This window comes from Pongo abelii, chromosome Y, assembly GCF_028885655.2.
Source record: "Pongo abelii isolate AG06213 chromosome Y, NHGRI_mPonAbe1-v2.0_pri, whole genome shotgun sequence".
Taxonomy (NCBI): Eukaryota; Metazoa; Chordata; class Mammalia; order Primates; family Hominidae; genus Pongo; species Pongo abelii.
The window spans coordinates 49,152,667-49,179,681 of record NC_072009.2 but is presented as its reverse complement, the minus strand read 5'-3'; the positions used below and the strand labels follow the sequence as shown (position 1 = coordinate 49,179,681).

Sequence of the window (27,015 nt, the reverse complement as noted above, 5' to 3'; positions counted from 1 at the left end):
CCCTTTTATAAAGCCACCAGCTGTAATCCCATCATTTTGGGAGTCCAAGGTGGTGGATCACCTGAGGTAAGGAGTTTGAGACCAGCCTGGCCCACATGGTGAAAGCCCATCTGTACTAAAACTACAAAAATTAGCCAGGCATGGTGGTGGGTACTTGTAATCTCAGCTACTCAGGAGGCTGAGTTAGGAGAATAGCTGGAACTCAGGAGTAGAAGTTGCAGGCAGCCGAGATCATGCTCTTGTGTTGTAGCCTGGGCCACAGAGAAAGACTATGTATCAAGAATAAATAAATAAATAAATAAATTGAATAAATAAATAAACCATTAGCTCTCATGAGGCTTATTCACTGTCATGAGAACAGCATGAGAAAGACCCATCCCCCGATTCAATTACCTCCCCCTGGGCCACTCTCATGATACATGGGAATTACGGGAGCTACAATTCAAGATAATATTTGACTGGGGACACAGCCAAAGCATGTCACAGGTTATAAAACAGATTTATTCTAGAAGACCAGACTTAAGAGAGATGAGCCCCTTGACCATCCCAAGGCAGAGTGGTTAACAGATGCAAGTTCTTTTATACATCAGGAAAACAGAAGAGCTAGATATACTCATTAGCACAAGAGAATCAAGGCACAAGCATTGCTACCCTCTACCTCAGCTCAGAAAGCTGAGTTAATTGAACTTACTAGGCCCCTGCAGTTGGGAAAGGATTTAAACATTAACATTTACACTGATTCCAAGTATGATCTTTTAGTGCTTCATTCTAATGCTGCAGTTTGGAATGGGTAAGGACTCCTGACCCCAAGGGCTTTTCCATAAAACATCATTCAGATTTTTAGCTTGTTAGAATGCTGTTTTGCTGCCAAAACTGACTATAATTAATTGCAGAGGACATCAAAAGAGAGACTGATTATGTAAAAGGAAGTGCCCTAGTAGATGCCCCAGCCAAGGCCCATGCACTGAAAGGGCCAATTAAGCTATGGGCATGCTGGTCAGCATACATACAACTGTGTCAGAATACTCTGAAGAAGTACAAAATTGGGCCAGGTATTGCAATTCAGTCCAGGGCCTCTCTGGCTGTCTGAATGATGGTAATAAATTACTAATGCCAAATATCAATCATAGGAATATAATTCAGCACTTTCATGGTTCTTTTCACCCTAGAAGAGATTCTTTGTTTTTGTTAATGTCTCATTTGTTTATTGGGGTAAATCTTTTCAAGACAATAAAACAGGTGACTCAGCCCTGTGAGCTCTGTTGCTGACGTGACCCAAGTGGCCAGCAATTTTCTCCTTCTCCAGTCAAGCCTGTCCAACATTGAGGAATCTATCCAGGTGAGAACTGGCAACTCAGATTTACTCTGATGCCTTCCTGCAGGTGATTCAAATATTTGCTAATGCTTACTGATACCTTCACTGGATAGATCGAGGCATTCCCCACCCCATCTGAAAAGTGTTTACCAGAAGAAATAATTCCTCAGTTTGGGTAATCTAAAAGCCTGCAAAGTGACAATGGTCCATTTTCAGGTGTATCCCAACACCTATCCTCAGCTTTAGGAATCCAGTATTACCTTCACTCTGTGTAGAGACCACAGTCCTCTGGAAAGGTGAAAGGGCTAATCCTACTCTAAAGAAGACTCATGCTAAATCAGATGCCTGACTATCTCTAACACCCATAGCTGACTGTGGGTTTGAACCGCTCCAAAGTAAAACTTACAATTAAGTCCTGTTGAGTCAACATATGGAAGGCCTTTCCTAATCACATATCTCCTAATAGATGAAAAGACTCATCAATTACAAAAATATGTCATCAGTCTAGGATAGTTGCAAGGCACTCTGCGAATATTGAAATAAGAGGCTTCTCTTCCCACATGGGAGGAAAATTCAGTTATATGTCAGCTACGGATTTAATCTAACTAAAGATGTGGGAGGAAGTTCTCCAGCTGACCAGATTTCCCCAACATCCAAAGGACCACAGCAAGGCCACCTGAGTTCCCCAACAGATGTTCAACTCCAAGGGATTCACAGGTGGGTACATCTGTGCAGATGTAAAGCTGTTGCTTATTCTGGAAGCCCAATCCAAGGCTGAGGGAGGCAGGTGAGGGTCCATTTAAACTTTGGCAGAGGGTGGGCTGGGTCGTTGCACATCAGCTCTTCCTTCTCAAATTTCTCCTGCTGCACTAATACCGTCTTGGCCATGAGGGAGATTGTGCTCATGCAGACCCGGCAGTGCAGGAACCAGATCGGTGCCAAGGTTGGCATCTGGGGCTCTGAGGTCCCAGCTCTGGCATGCTGGGTGGCCAGGGAAGATGTTGGCACTGGCAGTGGCAGGGGCGGTGCCACTGCATTGCAGACCCTGGGCTCCCTGCCATGGATGCAGTGGAACTGGGTGACTGGTGAGGCGGCCGAGGTGGACTCCAGGGACACGGCAGCCTAGGGATGTTGGTGTGGATGAGGGTGGGGGTGGTAGAGGAGCTAGGAGAGGGGCAGGGGTGCCTCTGGCTTCCTGACCTCAGTGACTCAGCCCTGGCCTGTCTGGCCCCTCCAATCTCTTGCAGTTCTGGGGGGGTGATCTCTGATGAACATCCTATCAACTCTGCTGACACCTGCCACAGGGACAGCAACCTGCAGCTGGAGCGCATCAACATGTACTACAATGAGGCCAGCGTTGAGAACCCAGTCCTCTGATTGCTGTCCTGGGAAGAGTGGCCCTCCCCTTGCTAATACCCTCCAGCCCCACTCAGGGGTCTGGTATGTGCCCTGCACTGTGCTTGTGGACCTGGAGCCGGGCATCATGGACTCTGTGTGCTCGGGGCCCTTCGGGTTGATCTTCAGGCCAACGACTTCATCTTTGTTGAGCTGCGAGTGAAGACTGCCATGCGGCTCTTTAGCCAGGACAGCTCATCTAGCAGTTCCCAAATGTCATCACTGTGGGAACTGTGGAGCTAAGGCTCCTGAACATCTTCCTATCCTCAGAGTCACTCAATCTGCCTCTCCTAAATGGGCTTTGGGAGGAAGGCCCAGGTGTCTCTTTAAGGTGAGAAGCTACTGTTGTAAACTCCCTGCAGGGAGCTGAGCTGAGTCCGTGGCTACTGTCTTCCCTGAAAATGGGTAGGAGCCACCTACAGTAAGGTCTGTTAGCATGTCTGAGGTTTGACTCCTGACTTAATTTCTAACAGGGGAGGCTGCTGTCCTGTAACTCTGGGGTAGGGTGTTTCATTTGCCCCACCTGCAGGATGAATGGTGCTTTCACCTTACATGTGACACTTGGTCCATTTTGCATTGTGGTTGTGACCACTGTTGACCGTATACCTGGCTATGAAGTGACTGACTGTACTGTCTTACAGGTCAGTGTGGGGCCGGAAACAAGGCCAAGGGGCACTAAACAGAAGGTGCGGAGCTGATGGAGTCAGTGATGGACATTGTCAGAAAGGAGTGTGAGAGCTGTGAATGCCTGCAGGGTTTCCAGTTGACCCACTCCCTGGGTGGGGGGACTGGGTCTGGGATGGATACGCTTCTCATTAGTAAGATCCAGGAGGAGTGTCCGGAGAGGATCATAAACACATTCAGCATCCTGCCCTAGTCCAAGGTGACAGACACCGTGGTGGAACCTACAATGCCGCCCTCTCAGTCCACCAGCTCATAGAAAATGCAGATGAGACCTTTTGCTTAGATAATGAAGCTCTATATGACATCTATTCCAGAACGCTAAAACTGCCCACACCCACCTATGGTGATGTGAACCACCTGTTATCTGCTACCACGAGTGGGGTCACCATGGGCCTGTACTTCCCCAGTCAGCTGAATGCTGACCTGCAGAAGCTGGCTGTGAACATGGTCCCATTTCCCAGGCTGCATTTCTTCATGCCTGGCTTTGCCCCACTGACCAGCCAGGGCAGCCAGCATTACCGGGCCCTGACTGTGGCTGAGCTTACCCAGCAGATGTTTGATGCTAAGAATATGATGGCTGCCCGAGTCATGGGCACTACCTAATGGTGGCTGCCATTTTCAGGGGTTGCATGCCCATGAAGAGGGTGGATGAACAAACGTTCAACATTCAAAATAAGAACATCAGCTACTTTGCTGACTGGCTACCCCAAAACATGTATACATATGTAACTAACCTGCACATTGCACACATGTACCATAAAACCTAAAGTATAATAGTAATAAAAAACAAAAAAAAACAGCCATCAGTGACATCCCACCCCAGGGGCTAAAAGTGTTGGCCACCTTCATGGGCAACAGCACGGCTATCCAGGAACTCTTCAAGCATGTCTCAGAACAGGTTACAGCAATGTTCAAGTGCAAGGTCTTCCTCCACTGGTACATGGGCAAGAGCATGGATGAGACAGAGTTCACTGAGGCCAAGAGCAACATGAATGACCTGGTGCCGGAAACCTAGCAGTACCAGGATGCCATGGCTGAGGAGGAAGAATTTGAGGAGTGTGCTGAGGAGGAGGTGGCCTAGAACTTTCCTTTTCTTGGGTAAAGGATGGAAACTATGTGGATTCTTTATTGTGTTCTGACAGCCCTGTATCACTATGCAATTGTCCATTTGTGTCTTTTCATCTTCTTCTGATGCATTTTAAAGCATTTTTATGGTATGTGATTTTGCCTAGTAAAGTATTCTCATAACATCTTGTTTCATCTCTAACTTCTTTCTATAGGCTCTCTGGCTACTACTGCCAGATGTGCTTAGTTGTCCTGCAAGGCTGAAGCTGTCTGGGCTTATCACATGCCCAGGAACAAGCATTCCAGTGTTTCCAGGAGGGGTTGGCATGGGCTGTGGATGTGGCAGGAAGGCTTCACATGAACTTATGGATGTGCCGGGACTTGGGCAGCTATGTGGTGGGAAACCCGTTCCTGAAGGCAAGCCTTGGGTTATCCCATGTAACAAACTTCCAGGGAAACAGCTGGCCCTCTGTTTCTGGAACTTTAAAAGTGGTCAGTGTCCCTGGTGCACAATGTCCCAAAGTCCCACCTCAGGGTAGGAATGTGGTCTGACAGCTGATTCTGAACCAGCATTGAAGGGTGGGAAGGTAGGACCCCAGCCACTCTATCACCATGACGGCCTGGGTGTGAACATGTGGCTTCATTCTCTTAATGAGGTGGGCATGGGGTATCTGGCATGAGCTGTTGGGCAGGAATCAAGCCCAGTGTCTGCTCACATGCACTGAACCCTATGTAGGTGATTAGGTCCTGGGGGCCATAGATGGTGGCTGCTGGGCCTGTGTGCTTGGGGCAGTCTCTCCAAAGGCACAGATAGAGTTTCTGAACAGGACCTGGGGAGACAGGCAGATGCTCACAAGTGTTGCTTTCCCCAAGTGGCAATCAGTGAGAAAAACACCTGAGTGGAGTTCTTACCTGTCCCAGTCTGGGGGTCTGATGCTCTCTGGAAAGGTGATTAATGCACACTGTCTGCTGTCTCTCTGTCCCCCACTCCAAAACTTCAGGGCAAAAATAATCCAAGATTGTCAGGATGAGACTGGTGAGGGTGGCACCTTTGGGGATAGGTCTTTTAGCCTGGCAGAGTCTCCACCCCAGGCTTCTTGGGGAGCCTGGACTTCAAAGCCTGCTTTGGGGAAGCTGTCAACAGATGTGTATGTGAGCTGAGTACTGGGCAGCATGACAAGACAGCGCTCTTCTACCTAGCTCTTGTAGAAATTGTCGGTGGCCTGTGTAATTACCTCTTGGCAATTCCCACCCCACCCTCATCACACACATAAGATGAAGCCAGCATAGCCTGGGGGTGGGAAGATGTACAGGTTCTACCACAGGACCCCTGGGCCTACCCACCTGCCCCAGGTGTGTCAGAGAAAACAGGTGAGGCCCCTTTCTTTTTGTTTACTGAATGTTGGCAATGGCCTTTTGCAGCCAAATGGGAACAGGCAAGCAGGAGAGTGCCTCATCTTGAAAGAAGTGGCTCCTGGAAGCAGCTGGGAGGTGGCAGAGGTCCCACATACTCCCTTAACCTGTTCTCAGAGCAGGAAAAGGGGTCTCTGTGACAGCCCTCCTCAGTGGCTCTCACTCTCTGAGGGGTGTCCTTGCCCACCCAGGTTTGCCCCCATCTGAAATGTCTTTGCATGGACCTGGTTGGGAAGGTTCAGCTGCAGCAACTGGAACCTGCCCACATCTAGTATCTCCACTGACACATGGGGTCAGATGTTCCTCCTGGAGTGGTACACCCAGAGTGGCAGAGAAGGTAAGTCACTGCTGCAGTTCCCAATGGGTCTGAATGTGGATCAGACTTGGTACCCATGTATTTCCCAATTACCTGGTTCCATCTGGGGGCTTCATGGACAGGATTGGTCCTTTTCCAGGCCTCTTTTCCATAAGCCAGCTACAGGCCCAGATTTCCAAAGTAATTGGAGCCCCCCTTCCAGCCTGGCAAGCATGGCTTGTTGTGGGGGAAAGACATCAAGTCTACAGGCAGCAGAACCTCTCTGGGTATGTTCTCTACCCCTGGAGGCCCCTGGTTGTTTACCTGTTTGGGTGATAGTCGGCTTAGGAACTCACCATTCTTGTAGGACTTCAGAACTATATAGACAGGGGCCCAGAAGGGAGCAGAGGCTGGCAGCTAACCAGTGTAGTGGGGGTTGTAGGGCTCGGTTTGGTCTTGCAGGGAATTCAGGGAGGCTTGGATTTGCTGAAGTTCTAGACAAGTTTGGGCTTGGATATGGAAACAACATGGATCAGGGGCCTTTCTGCATTCAGAAGTCTAAGTAGTTGCACATTGATGCATCGATAAATGTTCCTCACCTGGAGCACAGCTGTGGATAGAAGCTGGGAGAGCTGTGGAGGTAAGAGGAGGAGGAGGCAAAATGAGTCTCAGGGCAGCCACAGCAGCCACACAGAGCCTCTGCAAGTGAGATGCTGATCCAGCCTGTTGGCCACTTAGCAGCTGCTTGGCTGGCTGCAGATCACCTGACCTCTGCTTACCAGTAAAAGGGGGTTGCATTAGCACTACCTTCCGGGACTTCTGCAGCTTGAAGGGGAAGCACAGACCACAGGCTGAGAAAGCACCTAACTCAGGCAAGCTTCTCCAAGAGCACCACATCAGATTAACATCCAACCTGTACGGGACACCATGAAATCTCCTCACCCCTCATTCCAACTGTAAGGAAAGGGAGTCTCTGTCCTAGGGGAACAAGCATGGGCATATTTATGCAGTGGGAACATGGCCCAGGTTGGGGAAATGCCCTTGGATGCATGGTGGTTTCAGCAACAATCTGTGGGTTGAGTTCACCTGGACCCCTGGACCCCAGAAGTCCAGTACCCCCCTGCATGGGACAGGACTGGGAGGTGGGTAGGAGGGCTGAGCTTTGATGGAAGCCATTATTTGGCTTCATGTTAAGTGGTACAGGTGGTTGTTGGTGGCTCAGTTTTGCAGGACCTGGGTGATCACACAAGGAGTGAAAATTGCCTTTTTATGAGAAATTGCCAAAACTGATGCAAGCTCATCTGTTGAAAAGGTGAGTAATGCTGACAGTTGGCTTCACCTGCCCCTTCCCCACAAGTAACTAGTGTTCAGGGGTGGGTTTTGTTCCTTTCCAGGCTTTCCCCTTTGCATGTAGCTATGTGCACATACTTTGGCATGTACACACACACTTTCCCTGGAGGGGTTAACTTTTTTCTTTTTTTTTTTTTTCTTTTATTATTATTATTATTATTATTATACTTTAGGTTTTATGGTACATGTGCGCAATGTGCAGGTAAGTTACATATGTATACATGTGCCATGCTGGTGCGCTGCACCCACCAACTCGTCATCTAGCATTAGGTATATCTCCCAGTGCTATCCCTCCCCCCTCCCCCTACCCCACAACAGTCCCCAGAGTGTGATGTTCCCCTTCCTGTGTCCATGTGTTCTCATTGTTCAATTCCCACCTATGAGTGAGAATATGCGGTGTTTGGTTTTTTGTTCTTGCGATAGTTTACTGAGAATGATGATTTCCAATTTCATCCATGTCCCTACAAAGGACGTGAACTCATCATTTTTTATGGCTGCATAGTATTCCATGGTGTATATGTGCCACATTTTCTTAATCCAGTCTATCATTGTTGGACATTTGGGTTGGTTCCAAGTCTTTGCTATTGTGAATAATGCAGCAATAAACATACGTGTGCATGTGTCTTTATAGCAGCATGATTTATAGTCCTTTGGGTATATACCCAGTAATGGGATGGCTGGGTCGAATGGAATTTTTAGTTCTAGATCCCTGAGGAATCGCCACACTGACTTCCACAAGGGTTGAACTAGTTTACAGTCCCACCAACAGTGTAAAAGTGTTCCTATTTCTCCACATCCTCTCCAGCACCTGTTGTTTCCTGACTTTTTAATGATTGCCATTCTAACTGGTGTGAGATGGTATCTCATTTTGGTTTTGATTTGCATTTCTCTGATGGCCAGTGACGGTGAGCATTTTTTCATGTGTTTTTTGGCTGCATAAATGTCTTCTTTTGAGAAGTGTCTGTTCATGTCCTTCGCCCACTTTTTGATGGGGTTGTTTGTTTTTTTCTTGTAAATTTGTTTGAGTTCATTGTAGATTCTGGATATTAGCCCTTTGTCAGATGAGTAGGTTGCGAAAATTTTCTCCCATTTTGTAGGTTGCCTGTTCACTCTGATGGTAGTTTCTTTTGCTGTGCAGAAGCTCTTGAGTTTAATTAGATCCCATTTGTCAATTTTGGCTTTTGTTGCCATTGCTTTTGGTGTTTTAGACATGAAGTCCTTGCCCATGCCTATGTCCTGAATGGTAATGCCTAGGTTTTCTTCTAGGGTTTTTATGGTTTTAGGTCTAACATTTAAGTCTTTAATCCATCTTGAATTGATTTTTGTATAAGGTGTAAGGAAGGGATCCAGTTTCAGCTTTCTACATATGGCTAGCCAGTTTTCCCAGCACCATTTATTAAATAGGGAATCCTTTCCCCATTTCTTGTTTTTGTCAGGTTTGTCAAAGATCAGATACTTGTAGATATGTGGCACTATTTCTGACGGCTCTGTTCTGTTCCATTGATCTATATCTCTGTTTTGGAACCAGTACCATGCTGTTTTGGTTACTGTAGACTAAACCAGGAAGAAGTTGAATCTCTGAATAGACCAATAACAGGAGCTGAAATTGTGGCAATAATCAATAGCTTACCAACCAAAAAAAGTCCAGGTCCAGATGGATTCACAGCCGAATTCTACCAGAGGTACAAGGAGGAGCTGGTACCATTCCTTCTGAAACTATTCCAATCAATAGAAAAAGAGGGAATCCTCCCTAACTCATTTTATGAGGCCAGCATCATCCTGATACCAAAGCCTGGCAGAGACACAACAAAAAAAGAGAATTTTAGACCAATATCCTTGATGAACATTGATGCAAAAATCCTCAATAAAATACTGGCAAACAGAATCCAGCAGCACATCAAAAAGCTTATCCACCATGATCAAGTGGGCTTCATCCCTGGGATGCAAGGCTGGTTCAATATACGCAAATCAATAAATGTAATCCAGCATATAAACAGAACCAAAGACAAAAACCACATGATTATCTCAATAGATGCAGAAAAGGCCTTTGACAAAATTCAACAACCCTTCATGCTAAAAACTCTCAATAAATTAGGAATTGATGGGACGTATCTCAAAATAATAAGAGCTATTTATGACAAACCCACAGCCAATATCATACTGAATGGGCAAAAACTGGAAGCATTCCCTTTGAAAACTGGCACAAGACAGGGATGCCCTCTCTCACCACTTCTATTCAACATAGTGTTGGAAGTTCTGGCCAGGGCAATTAGGCAGGAGAAGGAAATCAAGGGTATTCAATTAGGAAAAGAGGAAGTCAAATTGTCCCTGTTTGCAGATGACATGATAGTATATCTAGAAAACCCCATTGTCTCAGCCCAAAATCTCCTTAAGCTGATAAGCAACTTCAGCAAAGTCTCAGGATACAAAATCAATGTGCAAAAATCACAAGCATTCTTATACATCAATAACAGACAAACAGAGAGCCAAATCATGAGTGAACTCCCATTCACAATTGCTTCAAAGAGAATAAAATACCTAGGAATCCAACTTACAAGGGATGTGAAAGACCTCTTCAAGGAGAACTACAAACCACTGCTCAAGGAAATAAAAGAGGATACAAACAAATGGAAGAACATTCCATGCTCATGGGTAGGAAGAATCAATATCATGAAAATGGCCATCCTTCCCAAGGTAATTTACAGATTCAATGCCATCCCCATCAAGCTACCAATGACTTTCTTCACAGAATTGGAAAAAACTACTTTAAAGTTCATATGGAACCAAAAAAGAGCCCGCATCGCCAAGTCAATCCTAAGCCAAAAGAACAAAGCTGGAGGCATCACACTACCTGACTTCAAACTAAACTTTTTTCTTTTATTTGGGGGGATAACTAGTGAGGCAGCCTGACACTTGCTTATCTTGTCTTTTAAGTGTGGAGTCCTCCATGGAATGGGCATTGGGTACTTACTAGCTGGCCTCAGCCAGCTGTTTGGCTGCCCCAGTTTCTGCCCTTCACAGACATGCTGGCCACCTGGTGCGACATTTGCAGCTAGTATGAGACAAGTGGATCAGGTACATTATAAACTGAAAAAGCGCACAACATGAAGAGGGAAAGAATAAATGACCATGTGTGCACTGCTCTGCTAAAGTCCTCATCACATGACTGAGATGACAAACATTTTTTTCACCTAACATTTGGGCCCTGAGAAAGGGCATTTATGTTTTACTTTTTATTTATAACAGAGTTAGAAGAAATATTACCAGGCCTTCTTTTCCATTATCCCCAACTCCCACTTTACTCCCTCGAGTTCACCTACCTCTGAGAGAAAGAGGAGCTCGCCTGGTTAATGAGAGCCTGAAATTATTTGAGGCAGGTCACAGTGTAAAGGTCATACTGATTCTGTCTCTTTGTGAATCACTTGCTCAGCTCAGGTATTTCATAGCTCCCTGTATACAGGTAGATGTGTTAAACTCCTAGCCTGCTTTCTTGACTTGATACATGCCTGAGAGCATGTGAGAGTGCCTAAGGTCTAGGCTCATTGGAGGACTGTTCTGCCCACCCTGTCTCATCTCTCCAGCTCAGCCTGCATGCATGCCTTCTCTCATCTGATTTCTGAGTAGGGGATGGGAGGTCTCTCATTGACCTTAAGTTTATATGACTTTTTCCACCTCTGCTTTCCAAGGCAGCCTCTGCTGTGGGAATTGTAAGGAGATTTGTGAAGTCAGTATCTACCTTTCTTGTGTGGGTGTTTTATAAATTAGAGCCCTGGAGGGGAATAAGTGTTAAAGGTACAACAAACCCCTAACCTATAAACATCTAAGCCTGGACATTTTTTGGTGGTAAAATGTATATAACATTCTATTTTTACCATGTTTAAATATACAGTTCAGTATATTCAGTGTTTTACACTGAATTCATTCATTCAGATGGTTTTACAACAATCTCCTTTATCCATATCTACAACTTCTTTATCATCCTAAACTGAAAGACTATACCCATAAATAAGTCTTTGAATAGAAGACTCATGCATTTGACTCCATAAAACTTAAAACTTTCTAAGAGAGAAAAATACTTCAAATGATGCATAGACTGTGGAAATAGATCTGCAACATACATGACAGACAAAAAGCTAATTTGGATAATATATATATCCTAAATTATTAAAAGACCAGCAGCAAAATTGAAAAATAGGCAAGGATGTAAGGAAACAGTTCAAAGAAACATATAGATTTTTAAATATTTGCTAATTTTTTACTGTGGTAAAATAAGTGTAACAGAAAATTTAATTACATTAGGCAGAAATACATTGCTGTGCAACTATCACTGCTATCCATTTTCAAACCTGCTTTATCATCCCAAAGTGAAACTCTGTATCCACAGAACAATAGCTCCCCATTTCCCTTCCCCCTATCCCCTGGAAACCACATCCCACTTTCTGTGTCTATGAATTTAACTGCTGTAGGTTCGTTATAAAAGTGAGAAGCATAGAGTATTTGCATTTTTTGTTTTAATCTTTTCAAGGTTTATGTTATAGGATGTATTAGAATTTATTTTCTTTGTAATGCTGAATAATATATCATTGTGTGTATTGCTCATATGTGCTTATCTATTCATCTGTAGAGGGACCTTTGGGCTTTTTCTACCCTTTGGCTATTGTGAGTGCTGCTATAAACATGGGTGTGCAAATTCCCACTTTCAGTTTTCTGGGGTATAGGTCCAGATGTGGAATTACTGAATCATATAGTGATTACTGTTTTCCACAGTGGCTGTGTCACCTTACTTCCCCACCAGCAGAGTGCAGGAGTCCTGACTTCTCCACATCCAGCATTTGCTGCTTTCTGGGTCTTTGTTGTTTGTTTTGGTTTGCTGGTGGTGGTTTTTTTGATGGCAACTATACTTGTATGTGTCAGTTCGTATTGCATTGTGGTTTGGATGTACTTTTTTCTCATAATTACTGAAGCTGAGCTCCTTATACTTCTTTAAAGAATTGTATATTTTAAAACCTTTGCTCATGTTTAAGTTTGATTGTTTTGTTGTTGTTGCTGGGGTTTTTATATAGCCTGGATATTAATTACTTACAAAATACATAAACGTGAATATTTTCTCCCCCTATGTGAATTGTATTTTGAATCTATTGATTGTATCTTCAGATACACCAAAGCTTTTCACTTTGATGAAGTTATTTTTATGTATTGTTGTTTTTGTTGTTGTCTATGCTTTCACTGACATATCCAAGAAATTATTGCCAGATTCTCTGTTATGAAACTGTTTTCCTTTGTTTTTTTCTAAGGGTTTTATAGTTTTAGCTCTTACAATTAGATGTTTGGTCTATTTTAAATTAAGTTTTTTATATGGTGTAAAGTAAGGGTCGAACTTCATTGTTTTTCATGTAAATATTCATTTGTTAACACCATTTTTAAAACACTGTCCTTTCCCATTGAATAGTTTGGACTCCCTTGTTAAAAATCATGACCATATTTTTCGGTTTTTTATTTCTATTGCATTGGTCTTTATGTCTGTCTCTCTGCTGGTACAACATTGTCTTTGGTACTGAACCATTGCAGTAAGTTTGAAACCAGGAGGTGTTAGCCCTCAAACTTTGTGAGTTTTTAAGATTGATTTGGCTACTTGGGGTTTTTTGAGACCTCATCTGAATTTTAGAATAGGTTTTTCTATTTTTGCAAATATTGGAATTTTTATAGTGATTTTATTGAACTCATGGATGACTATTGATAACAATGGCATCTTGACAAGGTTTTGTCTTCCAATCCATAATAAACACATGATGTCTTTTCATTTATCTGTGTCATCTTTAATATTTTTCTGCAATGTTCATAGTTTTTGCTGTACAGGTTTTTCATTTCCTTGGTTAGGTTTGTTTCTTATATGTTATTGTTTTGATGCTATCATAAATGATACTGTTGTCTTGATTTCTTCTTCACATAGTTTATCATTATTGCAGGAATAAAACTAATTTTTGTGTATTGATTTTGTATCCTGCAGTTTTGATGAATTTTATTTATTGCATCTGACAGTTTAACTCACAGAAAGTAAAAGATTTTTAACATATAAGATTATGTCATCTGTGAACAGATAATTTTATTTTTTTAAAAATTGGATTATCTTTTATTCTTTTACTTGACTTTTTGTTTTAACTAACTAGAATCTTCAGTACTAAATTAAATAGAAGTAGTAAAAGCAGGCATCCTTGTTTTTGCTCTTAGAGTAAAAGCTTTCAGTCTTTCACCATAATGTTGGCTGTGTGTGTGCTTTTTTTAATGTAACATTACATCGATGTTTTATTTCTTTTTATGGTTCATTAAGTACATTTTTATCATGAATGTGGGTTAAATTTTGACAAATTCTTTTCTTTGATTAAAATGATCACCTGAAGGTTTTTTCCTTCTTTATGTTAACGTGATCTTACACTGATTTTCATGTGTTGGAACATACTTTTATTTCAGGAGTCATTCATAGTGTGTATACACTATACTCATTCATAGTGTGTAATCCTTTTAATGTACTAATAAATTTGAATTGCTGGTATTTTGTTGAGGATTTCTGAATCAGCATTTGTAAGGGATGTTTGTAGTTTTCTTATAGTGTCTTTTTCTGGCTTGGTATCAGAATAATACTAGTATCATAGAATAAGTTAGAAAATGTTGCCTCCTCTTCAACATTTTGAAAAAGCTTGAGAAAAACTGGTGTTAATTCTGCATTAAACGTTGGGTAGAATTCAACGGTGAAGCCATCTGTTCCAGGCTCTTTTTGTTGCTAGGTTTTTGATTACTGATGCAATCTTCTTGCTGAATCTCTTTGCTGAATAGGTTTATTCAATTTTTCTCATTCAGTCTTAGTAGGTTTTTTGTTTCTAGGAATTTGTTCATTTTATTTATGTTATTCAATTTTTAAGGGTACAGTTTCTTATGGCACTCTCTTAAGTTCTTTTTTTACTCCAAAAATTTGGTAGTAAAGTACAAATTTTATTTTTCAGTTTTGTAATTTGAGTATTCATTTTTTTCTTAGTCAATCTATTTAAAGATTTGTCAGTTTTGTTGAACTTTTTCAGAGAACAAACTTGGTTTTGTTGTTTTCCAGTATTTTTCAATTCTATCTTTCACTTATTGCCACTGCTATTTTTATCAGTTGTTTATTTTTCTAGCTTTTAGTTGTTCTCTCTTTTTCCCTCTGTTTTTATTTCATTAGGTATAAAGTTAAGTTGTTGATTTGATATCTTACTTTTTATAACCATTTGTTGCTATAAATTTTTCTCTTATGCTACTATTTTTGATGTATGTCTTAACTTTTGGTATTTCATATTTTTAATTTGTCTCTAGATATTTTCTGTTTTCTCTTGTGATTTCTTCTTTTATCCATCCTTGAGTGTTTAATACCTGTATTTTTAGACATAAAATATGTAACCTACAGAATTTTCCTGATTTGTTACAATTTTATTTATTGTAAATTTTTATTTCAGAATTAAATGTGTGTATCAACATTTGCTATGTTCTCATAAACTTTGTAATACATGGAGATTCCTGGCCCACCTATGCAAGCCTCTACAAGAATATTATTTTGAAGCATTTAACCTTCTATTTTAATATTCCAAAAGTCTATATGAAATTGAGATCTTGGTTTCTGAGATGAAATCATGGTGGGTGACTTAGAAATCTTTAGAAAATAATCAAAACTTAAAATTAAGTTAAAGTTTACCTTCAAGATTCAACCTGAATGAGTCACTCTGTATTGCCGGTGATAAAAAACAAGTCTTTAATGGAATAAAAGCAAATTTCAGAGAATTTTTTTCCCCTGGTTGACATCAAAATTAGAAGCTATAAAAAATTTTATGGCCTTAGGCACTTTTTACTTTAGAATTCCAATTTTTTCTATTTAAATTTTTTCTAAACAGATTCCTGTGTATTTGAAAGAAATAATTTTTTAGTTGAAATGCTTATGCAGTTTTTAAGAAATTAAAGCTGTTGTGCTTATTCTTGCTTTAAATAGTTTATTTAATGTAACTACATTTTAAGACTTTGATTGTTAAGTTTCTCTAAACTTTGGTAAAGAAGCAGAAAGCATTACATGAGATTTTTGACATATGCTTTCAAGGAATCTCTTTTAAAACTCTTAAAGGTAGAACTATTTAATTTAACATAAAATTGAATCTTTAATTATGTGTTTGCATAATTTGAAAAAGTATGTCTCACAGCTTTTTTAATGCCCAGGTATGATACATATTTTCCTTTAGTAATATGAGGATAATAATTGTAGTTACCATGAGCTAACTATATGCCACATGACATGAGAAATTCTTCATGTATACTTATCTTCTAATCTTCAGATTTGTCTAATAAGTTTGGAGTTTTATTATCTCCATTTTCATAACCGTTATACCTGATTCATTATACAGCCTCATCATTTTTCTGTGCTAGATTCTTTATATATGTTTATGTTTGTTCATGTGCCTTTATTTCTAAAAAAATTATAAATTAGAAATTTGAAATCTGAGATTTAAAAGTGGAATAAATTGTCCATGGGACACCCAGCTATGAGACGCAGAGCCAGGATAAAAACTGGCATCTGTCTGACTCTAATACCTGTGATGTTAACCACTGTAATTGCAGAAAAACTTTCTTGATCGTTCTACATGAATTAACTTTTCTGTCTCTTTCTTCTTTCATTCTTTATTTTTGTTCTTAGTACTCATTACAACTCGACATGCATGTGTAGATTTTTTATGGAGATGGGGTCTTGCTCTGATAATCATACATATATATTTTTAATTTGCTATCTTTCTCTCTTGCTGTTTCATTCACTGTTCTCCTAAAACAATTCCAGGTATTTGGACTTGTTCGTAGGTATTTGTTGTTACTTAAATAAGTGAATGAAATTGGTGTATTCTGTACAGTTTCAGTGCATATATTATTAAAATTGTTATAGATTTTGTGTTTTCCTCTCTTTAAATATTTCTTTCTATATGGCAGCACTCCCCAGTCTTTTCAGCACTAGGGACTAGTTTCATGGAAGACAACTTATCCACGGACTGGGCAGGGGGATAGTTTCAGGATGATTCAAGTACATTACATTTATTTTGTACTTTATTATATTTCATTGTAATATATAATGAAATAGTTATACAACTCACTGTAAGGTAGAATCAGTGGGAATCTTGAGCTTGTTTTCCTGCAACTAGACAGTTCCATCAGATGGTGACGGGAGACAGTGACACTCAAAATATGGTGCTTATGTCCAGTCTACTTCATAATTATGTTTTGATTGCTGTCACTGCTTCACAAAGACAGGATTTTGGAAATGGAAGCAGGAGTTTCAGTAATACTATTGACAAAGAAATATCAATGCTCCTCTGCAGGACAGCAATGGCTTCACTATTCTTAAATTTTACATATCATTTGCTATTATTGGTTCTCTCTGTTCTTATTTTTTTCTGATATCTCTCCTCTTAAATGGTACATATAATCCTGTTATTTTATTTCTAAATTTTTAAGGCTTTTCAATGCCTACAGGTCTTCACTGAATACCTCTATAATCATTTAAATCCAATTCTATTTCAATAGCTAAGCTGCCCATTTGATATTTGTATTGGTTATTATACCTATCACAAACTTGATAAATCTGAAATTTGGTTTTATAGATACTTTTCTTGTAATACTTTAAACATATATTCAAAATTTCTTTGAAACTCTTCAGAAAGTATGAAGGAACTTCAAAAAGTTCATGGGAAATGCATATTATGAAGAAATTCTGTGTAGATTTCAAAAATATTTTGCAACTAAATACACTTGTACTAACATTGTTAAAACATGTCTGAACAGGATCTAATTTGAGGAATTATAATAATGAAACTAAGACACCAGTTTGAAAAGAGATCCTATTACAGCAAAATGAATCCTGCTAAAATTAAAGCAGGAATAAACATAAAATTTATGTCAATTTTGGGTGAAAGAATAGTAAAATCACTAACTCTTTGTAACAATTTATGAGGACAATGCCCCCCAGCATTCACAAGTATACAAATGAATAACTCATTTGAAGAAGGGATGATTAGGTGTTGAAGATAAAGCCCACAGTGGAAGACAATTCACATTAATTCACCAGAAAAGATATTAATCTTGTTCATGCCATGCTTTAAGTATGACAACAGTATAAGCAACAGTCAACACCACAGCCATCTCAATTGGTTACATTTTCACAATTTTGAAAAATTTTCCACTCAATAGATTTGAAAACTCTTTTTCCTAGATCAGCTGCAGACAAGAACAGAGCTTTCAACTGAAATTATACGTAAATGTTATCAAGATTCTGAAGCATTTCCTCAAATAATTGTTTGAGAAAGTCAAACACAGCTGTTCCATGAAATTTTCAAGACAAAACACAATTAAAGCAATGGCTACCAAGAGGTAAAAGTGGTCCAGTCTTAGCAAAAGGTTGCTGGTGTAGAACAAAGCTCATAGCAACAGTGTCTTAGGGTGCTCAAGGCATTTTGCCTGTTGGCTTTCTAGAGGCCCAAAAAGAAAACAAAACAAATCAATGCAAAATGATACAAAATGAAATAACATGTGCTATTATGGAGTATTTTGAGACAGTTAGCCAAAGCTTTAGGGGAAATATTTCCAGAAAATTTACCATAGTATTCTCCTCCACTAAAACAATGCTCCTCCTCATTCCTCTCATTAAAAAAGTAAATAAATAAAATAAAGACAATTTTGCCAGAGTTTCCATGGAAAATTATTAAGCAACCACCTTTTAACCCTTATTTGGCTCCCTCTAACTTCTTTTTCTCTTCTGATTTTAAAACAGATTTAAAGGACACCCATTTTTCTTCAGTTAATAATGTAAAAGAGACTTTCCTGACATGATTAAATTCCCAGGACCTTACTTTTTGTGGGGATAGACTGAAGGCTGGTATTATTGCTTATAAAAGTGTCTTGAACTTGATGAAGCTAATGTTGAGAAATAAAGTTTGTATATTATATTTTTGTGTTTTACTTTCATATTTTCATAAACTTATTGAAGTGCTTTCATAGACCCTAATTCTCTTCTTTTTGAAGGTATGTCAAGCTTAAAAATCCTTTCTGGTGAATAGAATGTGACAGAAGTGTCCATGTGTGACTTCTCAGTCTAGGTCATAGATTTTGCCACTAATGCATTGCTTTGGCAGAGGATGTGAGAAAGAGGCCAGTGGGGCTAGACGAAGCCTAGAGAAGAGAAAAGAAGAGGGAAGGAGGACTCTGGGGCCTGGAAGAATAAAATAGTGGTCTGCTTCTCTCTGACAACATTGTCCCCAAACTTAGCACCTTTAACAACAAATGCTTACTATCTTGCAGTTTATGTGGACCAGAATCTGGACACAGCTTCCCTGGTTGCCCGCACATGGGGCTCCATGAAGCTGGGGCTATGTTCTCAGCTGAAGCTGGGCTGTGAGAGGATTAGATTCCAAGCACACTCACATGCATATTGGTCAGATTCAGTGTAAACAGAGCCTGAGTGTTTCCTGGGTCCTGGGCACTCCCTCATTCTCTGTTTTGTAGGCCACTGCATAGGCAGCTCATAACACTGGATCTTCCTTTCTGAACTTGAGGAACACAGTAGAAAGACCGGGAAAGAAATACACATTGAAAGAGAAAGAGAAAGACATTGGCAGAAAATGAGAGAGAAAACAATGGACCGAGTAAGTAGAAGAGATGAGAGAAATAGATTGAGGAAGGAAACACGGAAGAAAGAGACTAGGAGAAAATGGCAGCTTTTTTGATAATGACATAATAAGGGTTGCAATAGACTGAACATTTCCCCACCAAAAATTGTGTATGTTGTTGAAATCCTAGCCCCCAGTGTAACAGTACTATGAAGTGGGATGTAATTAGTTCCTGAAGGTGAAACCCTCAGGAACACGATTACTGGCACTATAAACAAAACAAAATAAAACAAAACAGAAAAACCCAGAGAACTCCATCCTCCACTATCTGTCAGGTAAATATACAATGTAAAGTCTACAGTCCGAATTTCAGAAGAGAGAGTTCTCACTAGAGCTCAACCATTCTGGCATTCTGATCTTCAACTTCTGTCCTCCAGAACTGTGAGAAAGAACATTCTATTGTTGATAAGTGGCTCAGTCTATCTTTGCTGTAACAGCCAATCTAAGACAGAAGTGTTATCGCATCAGGTTTATTGTATTCCATTAGTCAGAATTGAGACACAGACCCGTTAGTGTTATGAGCCTTAGTGTTATGACCCTTCTTATACTCTGCCAACCACATAGGCCAAAATGAAGGACATGGGTCTGATTCTGAATATAATGAGAAGGCACTGAAAAGAATAATGTCAGAGGATGACAATATCTGAATTTCTTTCACCTCAAACTCTTACTGGTGCAGAATGAAAACTGAGGCTGAGAGGGGAAGCGACTTTCCAATGTCACATGCTGGACACAGGTCTGCTTGAATTGTATTCTATGTTACCTCCCATTCCTTTTTATAATTCTTTTATCTCTAAGTGTGTGCATTGTCTACATGGGATGCTGCACCACAAGTTTTACAGGTTTTATCTCATACACACCTGATAAGTTCCCTAGGAAGGAGATGCTGGCATATTACCCACTGTACAGGTTGAAAGGCCCCAAAACCCAGAATAACTTTTCTAGTATCACAGAACTCATAAGAAAAAGTAGGTTCTTACCCAGATCTATGACCTCATATCTGTGGCCTTGGCTTCATTCAGGTCTTTTCAGGGAACTGAGGAGGGCTGTGCTTGCATAATTGTGCACAGGTAAAGAGTTGATATGCAGGGATTGTGAGCAATCAGTAGCCCAGGAGGGCCTTTGGATGGGTTTTATGGAAGAAAGCAAGGAGGCAGAGGATGAAACTTCGAAAAAGTAATCTTACTTCCTTGGTGACAGAACCAATCAGAATGTACAGCTCTGGTAACCAAGCACCTACATCCTAGAGACAACCCTGTGCCCAGGTCATTTGTGGAAAATGTTTAAGGGAGTAAAATATGCTCCTGGTAGATCCCAAATCTCTTAGGCTGTTGCTTCAGGGAGGCCTAAAGTGAAAACCTTTTCTGAGATGCTGACAGTGGCTTATTCTTCACATCAGATATCTCTGGAAATTTTGAATGGGTTGCCCAGAGATAACATACACCAAGCCTAGGGCAAGCCCCTCCAGACTGCGTCTCACCAGTGCCTTCATTTCCCTTTGCATTAGAATGTATGGGAAAATCAGGAATTTAAAAGAGCAAAGATTGACTGAAACTACATTTTTATTAGATTCCCTAAGGTTCTGTATTGGTGGTGTTGTTGTTTTGTTTGTTTGTTTGAGACAGGACCTCACTCCCACTCAGGCTGGAGTGACACAGTCATAACTCACTGTAGCCTAGATCTCCTGAGCTCAAGCAGTTCTCTCACCTCAGCCTCCCAAGTAGCTGAGAGACTACAGGTGCACACCACCACACCTGGCTAAAATATATTTTTTATTTTTAGCAGAGATGAGGGCTCATTATGTTGCCCACGTCTGTCTTGATCTCCTGAACTCAAGTAATCATCAATTTTTGATACATAGCCATGCTAGGTGTAGGATTCTTACTCGATAGTTTTATATTTTTTCTGTGAGCACTGACCAAGGAATGTTTAAAAACAAGAGATAGACAGACTCCAAATAAGGCAAGTAAAGGAAAAAATAAAGAGCTAAGAAACAACAAAGATTGAGTATTGAGGTTGTAGTTATGGCAGCTAATGATAGAATGGATCCAATCAGAAAGTTCAGGCAGAATTGTATTTGCAGAGAGTAGAAGTCTGAGGGTAAGGGTGTTCTAAATGAGGCCAATTAGAAGACTTTTTGTTATAGAATGAAAGACAATGCATGGGAACACACCATGCCAAACCCAAACACCTTGAGCTCATGCTCTGTGCTAAGATTTATGAGAAGAAAAGCACCATTATAACATTAAGTGTTTTTTTATTTAAAAAAATCATAAACATGGCTGTTATAATCAGGATTAAGGTTAAAGTTATATTTCAGGTTTGGTTCATGGGTGTCACACAGCAAAAAATTTGTCTGTTGTCAAGAAGTGTGCATTCTAGTTTGTGAAATAAAATATGTCCATGATGAGAGAGTAGATAAGAAAAAAGGATTGGATGGCAAACACAGGTTCCTGGAAATTTATGTCAAAATAAGGTACATAAAGAAGGACATTGTGCATCACAGTTATTGATGCTGCCTGTAATGGAGGTGGTTTTTTTTTTTTTTTTTTCTGTCCTTGATAAATATACCAGGCCTATTATGTGAGAGGTGAAAAGCAGCCTGCATTCTGCTTCCCTTGCCAGATGCCTTGACCTGGGCTCTGTTCTGAGGGAGAAAAAGAATATTTTTAAGTAATTTTGGAGCATGAGGTAGCTTCCAAATTCCAACAAAGTAGCTGCCTATATATCTAGGTGACCCTGAGACAACTGAAGAAGAAATAAATGAAGGTCATGAAACTTTCTTCAACTTGTGGGAATCCATGAGAAAATCTGACATTATGTTCTATTGTCTTGGAAGTTAGAAATATTGTTTGGCTTCTGTTTTACTGACAAGAAATGTGGTCCTGAGCAAGGCTACCTGGGGCAATGACATCACACATGGAAAACGTTGGAGCCCATCTGTTTCCAATCTGATGTTTTCCAAAAAGTAGGGGAGTTCAGTTTTCCCTTTGATACTCTCTGTTTCTAACAATCTCAATGCCAGGGCTGTCGTGTTTCTACAAGTGACAAGACAAATATAGGCCTGAAGGAAGATGAGCTGATGGCATTCCATTTATTACCATTCCTTGGGGGCCTTATCTCACATACATGGATTCAAGTCATAGACTCAACTGGGTAAGTATCTATTATTCAGCTGCATTAGAAGTGACTGCTTAGGACAGGAGTGTTGGCTGACATCTGTAATCCCAGCACTTTGGGAGGCTGAGGTGAGTGGATCACGAGGTCAGGAGACTGAGAGAATCCTGGCTAACACAGTTAAAATGTCTCTACTAAAAATACAAAAAATTAGCCAGGTGTGGTGGGGGTGCCTATAGTCCCATGTACTCAGGAGGCTGAGGAAGGAGAACGGTGTAAACCTGGAAGGCGGAGTTTGCAGTAAGCAGAGAATTTGCCACTGCACTGCAGCCTGGGTGACCGAGTGAGACTCTGTCTCAAAGGAAAAAAAAATAAAAAAAGGAAGTGACTGCTTAAGACTCAGGTGTGTGGTGAAATGAGGCAGAATTTTCTCAATGGAGAGTTAGGAGAATTTTGTCCTCATAATTACTATATTACTATCACTAAATCATAGCTAAAATAGGGAAACTATTTAAGAAGAAATAGAAATATAATCTTATGAAGACATAAATTTAGAGATTTGTAGAAAGGCCTTCATAATTTTATCGTGTTCTCTTTGAGCTTGGATTATAGTTGATGTTTCATTATAATATATTAGCTATGCTAGACTTTATGCATCTATGTAAAGTTTTTTTTATTATAATTTAAGTTCTGGTATACATAGGCAGGGCGTACAGGTTTGTTACATAGGTATAGACATGCCATGGTGGTTTGCTGCACCCATCAACCCGTCACTACATTAGGTATTTCTCCTAATGCTATTCCTCCTCCAGCCCCTCACTCCCAAAGAAAGCCCAGTGTGTGAAGTTCCCCTCCTGTGTCCATGTGTTCTCATTGTTCAACTCCTACTTATGAGTGAGAACATGCGGTTTGATTTCCTTTTCTTTTCTTTTCTTTTTTGAGATGGAGTTTCAGTCTTGTTGCCCAGGCTGGGGTGCAAGGGCACAATCTCGGCTCATTGCAACATTTGCCTCCTGGGCTCAAGCTATTCTCCTGCCTCCATCTCCGAAGTAGCTGGGATTACAGGCATGTGCCTCCATGCCTGGTTAATTTTTTGTATTTTTAGTAGAGGCGGGGTTCCTCCATGTTGGTCAGGCTGGTCTCAAACTCCCAACCTCAGGTGATCTGTCCACTTCAGTCACTCAAATTTCTGAGATTACAGGTGTGAGCCACAGTGCCCAGCCTGGTTTTCTTTTCTTGTGTTAGTTTGCTAAGCATGATGGTTTCCAGCTTCATCCATGTCCCTGGAAAGGACATAGACTTATCCTTTCTTATGGCTGCATAGTATTCCATGCTGTATATTTACCACATTTTCTTAATCCAGTCTATTATTGGTGGGCATTTAGGTTGGTTCCAAGTCTTTGTTATTGTGAACAGTGCTGAAATAAACATATGTGTGCATGTGTCTTTATGGAAGAATGATTTATAATCCTTTAGGTATATATCCAGTAATGGGATCACTGGATCAAATGGTATTTCTGGTTTTAGACCTTTTAGGAATTGCCACACTGTCTTCCAGAATTTTTGAACTAATTTAAACTCCCATTAACAGTGTAAAAGTTTTCCTATTTTCCACATCCTCTCCAGCATCTGTTGTTTCCTGACTTTTTAATAATCACCATTCTAACTGGTGTGAGGTGGTATCTCATTGTGGTTTTGATTTGCATTTCTCTAATGACTAGTGATGATGAGTTTTGTCGTTTTTTTTTCACATGTTTGTTGGCCACATAAATGCCTTCTTTTGAGAAATGTGGTTTGTTTCCTTTGCCCACTTTTTGATGGGGTTGTTATTTTCTTGTAAATTTAAGTTCTTTGTAGATTCTGGATATTAGCCCTTTGTTGATGGATAGATTGCAAAAATTTCCTTCCATTCTATAGGTTGCCAGTTCACTCTGATTACAGTTTTTTCTGCTGTGCAGAAACTCTTTAGTTTAATCAGATCCCAATTGCCAATTTTGGCTTTTGTTACCATTGCTTTTGGTGTTTTAATCATGAAGTTTTTGCCCATACCTATGTCTTAAATGATATTGCCTAAGTTTTCTTCTAGGGTTTTTATAGTTTTAGGTCTCAGCTTTAAGTCTTTAATCCATCTTGAGTTAATTTTTTATAAGGTGTAAGAAAGACATACAGTTTCAGCTTCCTGGATATGGCTAATCAGTTTCCCCAACACGATTTATTAAATAAAGGATCTTTTCCTCATTTCTTGTGTTTGTCAGGTTTGTCATCAGATGATTTTATGTGTATGGTCTCATTTCTGAGTTTTCTATTCTGTTCCATTGGTCTATGTGTCTGTTTTTGTACCAGTACCATGCTGCTTTTGTACCAGTACCATGCTGTTTTTGTTACTGTAGACTTATAGTTTAGCTTTAAGTTGGGTGGTGTGATGCCTCCAGCTTTCTTCTTTTTGCTTAGAATTGTTTTGGCTATTTGGGCTCTTTTTTAGTTCCATAAGAATTTTAAAATTGTTTCTTCTAATTCTCTGGGGAATGTCAATGGCAGTTTAATGGGAATAGCATAGAATTATTTTACAAATTACTTTGGGCAGCATGGCCATTTTCACAAATTAATTCTTCCTATCCATGACCATGGAATGTTTCTTCATTTGTTTGTGCCCTTTCTGATTTCTTGAACAGTGGTTTGTAGTCCTCCTTGAAGAGGTCCTTCATTTCTCTTGTTAGCTGCATTCCTAGGTATTTTATTCTCTTTCTAGCAATTGTGAATGAAATTCATTCATTCATGATTTGGCTCTCTGCTTGTCTGTTGCTGGTGTATAGGAATGCTAGCAACTTTTGCACATTGATTTTGTATTCTGAGAGTTTGCTGAAGTGGTTTATCAGCTTAAGAAGCATTTGGGCTGAGATGTTGGGGTTTTCTAGACACAGGATCATGTCGTCTGCGGACAAAGATAATTTGACTTCCTCTTTTCCTATTTAAATACCTTTGTTTCTTTCTCCTACACCATTGCCTTGGCCAGAAATTTCAATACAATGTTGCATAGGAGTGGTTAGAGAGAACATCCGTGTCCATGTCTGTTTTCAAGGAGAATGCTTCCAGCTTTTGCCCATTCAGTATGATATTGGCTGTGGGTTTGTCATGTATAGCTCTTATTAGTTTGAGATATGAGCCTTCAATAGCTAGTTTATTGAGAGTTTAACATGAAGAGATGTTGAATTTTATTGAAGGCCTTTTCTGCAACTAATGAGATAATCAAACTCTTTTTGTGTTTAGTTCTGTTTATGTGATGAATTACATTTACAGATTTGCCTATGTTGAAGCAACCTTATATCCCAGGGATGAAGCCATCTTGATCGTGGTGAATCAAGGTATCCTTATCAGTCTTAAGTTCAGTCTTTTTACATAATCATATATTTCTTGAAGGTTTTGTTTATTCTTTTTTGTTCTTTTTTCTCTATTCTTCTCTTCCTGTCTTATATCAGACAGATAGTTTTCAAGCTCTGAGATTCTTTCCTCCACTTGGCCTATTCCCCAATGATACTTGTGGTTGCATTGTGAAGTTCTCATGTTATGTTTTCCAACTCCATTATATTCCTCTCTAAACTGAATATTCAGTTTATTCCTCTCTAAAGTCAGTTATATTCCTCTCTAAACTGAATATTCTGATTATCAGCTCCTGTATTTTTAAAAATAATTCTTAACTTCTTTGCATTAAGTTAGAATGTGCTCCTTTAGCTCAGTGAAGTTTGTTATTACCCCCCTTCTCAAGCCTACTTTTGTCAATCCAGCCATCTCAGCCTCTGGCCAGTTCTGTGCCCTTGCTAGGGAGGTGTTGTCATTTAGAGAAGAAGAGGCATTCTGCCTTTTTGAGTTTTCGCATCTTTGTGTTGATGCTTTCTCATCTTTGTGGGCTTATCTACCTTTGATCTTTGATGTTGCTGACCTTTGAGTGGGGTTTTATGGAGTCTTTTTTGTTGATATTGTTGTTGTTGCTTTCTGTTTTCTTTTTAACAGTCAGGCCACTCTTCCCAAGGGCTGCTGCGGTTTTCTGGGGGTCCACTCTGGACCATAGTTACCTCAGTCTCTCCTGCACCTGGAGGTATCATCAGTGAAGGCTGTGAAACAGCAAAGATGGCAGCCTGATCCTGCCTCTGGGAGCACCAGTCCAAGGGGATACTGACTTGATGTCACCTGAAACACTCCTGTAGGAGGTTTCTGGAGGCCCCTGTTGGGAGGCCTTGCCTGGTCAGGAGGAAGCGGTTCAGGGATTGCTTAAAGCAACAGTCTGGCTGCCCCTTCACAGAGCAGGTGTGCTGTGCTGAACCCCAGGAGTCTCCAGGGCCAGCAGACTGGAAAGGCTAGGTTGGCTGAACTGGGGAGACAGCAGCTACTCCTCTCCCTGGGGACTTCATCCCAGAGAAAAAAATTAGAGTTCTGTCCATAGAACTCTGGCTGCAGCTGTAAAAATCAGATAGGGAGGTCCTGTCCAATAAGGAGTTAAAGAAGCAGACTGGCCACAATCAGGCACAGCAGCTGTGCTGTGTTATGGGAAACTCTTCCCGGTCCCTGGTGCCAGTAGGCTAGAATGGCCAGAGTATGCAAAATTCCTGGGTTTCCATGCATGCCCCAGTGAGCCAGCCAGTACTCTGCTGACACTTCACACAGACTTT

At 40.3% G+C, this 27,015-nt stretch overlaps 1 pseudogene; it reads left to right on the top strand.

Annotated features, from left to right (window-relative positions):
- The first annotated feature begins 2,201 nt into the window (after positions 1–2,201).
- LOC129053489 (tubulin beta-8 chain-like) lies at positions 2,202–4,612 on the top strand (annotated as a pseudogene).
- The last annotated feature ends 22,403 nt before the right edge of the window (positions 4,613–27,015 follow it).